The following is a 3859-nucleotide window of genomic DNA, read 5'->3' on the forward strand; positions in this document are numbered from 1 at the left end:
TCAGCCCCCACTGAAATTTGTAGTGGTACTTGTGTGGTAACATCACACGCCCACCAAATAAGCTTCATGTCACACCACAGAGGTGAAGTCCCACAAGAAAATCCACTTCGCACAGTGAAACATGGAAATTGGTTTCCTAGACAACAACTCCATGAGGAAAGTTAGTTTCTATTCTGAAATAATTCAAAATTAAGCCTCTCTATGCTGTAGGGGAGACTGCTATAAAAGCTCACCTTTCATATAGCCCCTCTCAGCTGGACATCCTACTTGTTAATGAACACTCTCCCTTACTGGTCAAGTATATTAAAATATCTTAGTTTTCATTTATTTTTCTCTTCATCCTTATTTAGGAAGGCATATGTATTGTTATTTATACATTTTCTTTAGAGCTTTCAGTTGTTTAATTTTGCAGATATTTGCTGAATAAAAAAACTTGTGGACTGTTTAATATGTGGTTGTTTGTAAGGTACATTAAACAAGCAAAAGGGTAAAAATTTATTTTATGCTTTACTAGGTACAAACAGGTCCTGTGTTATTTCCCTGGCTTATGCATCTGTGCCTTTCCTTCACAATTATTTAAGCATCTGAACTTTCTTTGGGGGAAATGGCCATATATACTAGTTAAGTCAAAGTCCAAGCTTATGCAAACAAGACAAGCCCACAGACAAATTGAAGGGTGGACCTAGATCTGTATCTTCTGCTCTAGAAGCTAGGAGTTCCTCACAGCTCTCATTATATTTCTGTTTAGCTCACACAAATAATTCAACATGTAGAGGGATGACCTTTAGCACTTTTTGGCCAAGATAGGCTGTATTTAATGCATTGCCGATGGCATTCCACAGTTTCCTTTGCTGTCTTTTAACTTTTAGTGAGATCTCTCTCCTTTTCCTGTAAGCATAGTCCCTGTTTTTCCAGAATTAAATGTGTTATGATAGTGTGTACCTATTCACAAGCTGTAGCAATGCCCAGGTGTTGGGGCCAAGGTAAGAGAGAGATCGACTTAGACCCTAGAAATTATTGATGAAAAGCATACTTGAGGTCTACTGTGTTCTTCTAGAATGTGTCTGGATGCTGAGCCTGAAAATTGTCCTTTGCTTGTATAAGCTGGTAATGGCCTTTTCTTAGTCAGGAAGTAATCGTAAACAATTTTCTCATGTGTATTTTTTCACTTCAGTAAGTAGCAATAACTAGCCTAGCAATGGATGGCTGAACTTTTTTTTGTTCCCTTCCAAGGCAATTTGCAGAGGAGTCAGAGTAGTCAGGCAGAGCTGAGGATAATTCTCTGTCTAAACATGTCCATCATTTTAGTAATTTTTTTTTCAATTGCCACCTTCTTGACTTTGCCGTTAGATAAGAAGGAAGGGTGCTCTAGCAGATGTTTAGTGTCAAATGTGTGATTTCATTTGAGACATACAAGCCTGCATCACGCTAAATCTGTGTGGATGTGAGGTATATTGGTTTCCAATAATGGGTTCAAAGAGCTTTCAAAAGGCTTCTGGTATTTATAAAGAACTTCTGGGCACTTCAGATCATTTGTATGGTATCTCCCAACCCCTGCAGATCCCAACAGGAAGCTCTCTGGAAGTACTTGTATGCTGTTTGTAAACAGCCATGGTCTGTTTTGTTTGCACCTTGCATTTTCGAAGATAAGAATCTTCAACAGCAACCACCACAATAAATATTTTCCGAAACACTTCAGTTTGTTTACATGTAATATGTGAATGCAAAAGACTGTTTTCAGTCAGCAGCCACCACAGACTTCTGAGGGTGGGGAAGCAGGGCAAGGAAGTTCATTACCAGCCAGCGTGTTGGTTGTAACATATCTATAGCAACTTCAGCTAGGAAGCAGCTTGCTGGAAAGTTTTCTTACCGAGCACTCTTGACTGGAGTCCCATCTAAAGAAGTGTTTCATTTTATGTCACTCTTGACAACTCTCCTACCATCACTGCTATCATACAAAAAGGGAGAACGGCAGCTTTGCAAAGAGAAAATTACTACCATGGGACTTCTACTGTATATTTTAAATACAAAGTGGTGATAAACACTTGTACTTCTTATAGAACTCTGCTGAAAATGTGATTACACCAGGAAGATCTAGTAAGAACAAAAACTTCCTTCACAATAACTAAAGAAGATTTCCGTCTTCTGTTTTTGATAACACTCTAGCATGGGAACAGGAGCACTCAGGCTTTCTAGCAGTCAGCTGGACATAGAAGGAAGTGTGAATTAAGCAAATTAAAACTGGATGAAAAAATGTAGACCTTGCTAACTCTGTGATACACCTGATGGCCTGAAGGGGCTAATGAAATCCGCAGAGCTGCTAGGCAATAGTTCCTGCACCCAAGTAGCAGCCACCAGTGAAAGATGTGTAAAGCCATGGTATACATTTTTGTTCTTTGGAAATGTCAAGTGGGTTTTTTTCTTACTTTGTTTTGCATTGTTTTGCACTCTTCTGCTCACCTGCCCGAATTTAGCTGCTAGGAAGATTCAGTGTTGCAATCACCTCAATGCACTTGTTATCCCACTGTCAAAGGTACTTAACCATCAGATACCCACTGATTTTGGTGGGGTTTAGCTGCAGTGTTGCTTCTAACGGATGTTTTCAGGTCAATGCCTGAATTCAGAAATAATGGCTTTCTTCCTGCTTGCTGCCAATGTAGATGCTATTATCTCAGAGAAAAAAAGTAATTGAACAAAAATATCCCAGATGTATAGACAGAGAGCAATACCTGTAAGTCAGCGTGAGGCAGGCAGGTGTTAGCAGGGAAGTTTGGCATGAGCTGGAGCGAAGCAGGGTTGTGCTGGCTATTCAGCTAGAAAAGGTATGCGAGGAAAATAAACTGCTGATCTCAGCGTGAATGCTAACTATATGAGGGGCTGGGGAACGCGTTCAGCGATAACTTGGTATAGGTGAGGAAATGATAATGCAAGCTCCAGAGTAAACTGGATGGGCTTGTCAAAGCCAAAGGAGACAAAATGTTGCCATGGTTATTGAGTCACCCAAATAAAGAGAACATCGCTCACTCTGAAGTACAAAGGCTCAGGATGGCTTTGTGGTCCCTCACAAGGGCTGTGGGTAGAGATGAACGTTCAGATTTGCTGCCTGCTATCATTAGGGAATGCAAATCAGAGTGTGAAAATAAAAGCAGAGGGGTGACAAGGTGCCTCGGGAACCACCTTTCTGGTTGATGCCTAAGAAGTTCTCCTGGGAGTTCAGACTGATTGCTGTCTATTCTGCATAATGGGTAGGCTGACTTATTTTATTTTTCAATATTGTTTGCTCCATTAGTTCAGGCAGCTCAGGTATATAGTCACAGGTCCATAAATAAGCCTGAGTGGCCAATGCAAACCTATCTTCATGGTGATGAATCTGCATTTTAGGTTTTAATAATAAACAAAGCCAAGTATACTTAATTTTAATACATCCGAGGAAAGATTTGAATGGATTATTGCACAGTATAAAAAGGAGAGTGTACATTTATTATATTTTTTAAATATTATCTCTCCCATATTTAAAATAGTACAATGAGAATTAGCTTCAGTATTATTTTCTATCAGGGAAATTATTTTTCTATGTCTTACTCCTACAGATGTGGTTTTAATCAGAATTCTCACTCTACCCCAATGAATTCGGAGTTTTGTGAGAAAAAAGGAGAAAAGAGGAAAGAAAACCAGTACAATGACATAGAAAATATCTGGCTGCCATGGGAAAATAGTGCCTATGAAGATGAGGACCCAGCTTGAAGAAGAATTTAGTGGCAAGGGCAGCAAGGGCAAAGAAAGTCACATTAAAACAGAGATGCAGTCTCTGGTGGGTCATTTGAATTTCATCTGCGGAGTAATTTTCATGCCATTTAGC

Source organism: Fulmarus glacialis, unplaced genomic scaffold, assembly GCF_000690835.1.
Source record: "Fulmarus glacialis isolate BGI_N327 unplaced genomic scaffold, ASM69083v1 scaffold48506, whole genome shotgun sequence".
Classification (NCBI taxonomy): Eukaryota; Metazoa; Chordata; class Aves; order Procellariiformes; family Procellariidae; genus Fulmarus; species Fulmarus glacialis.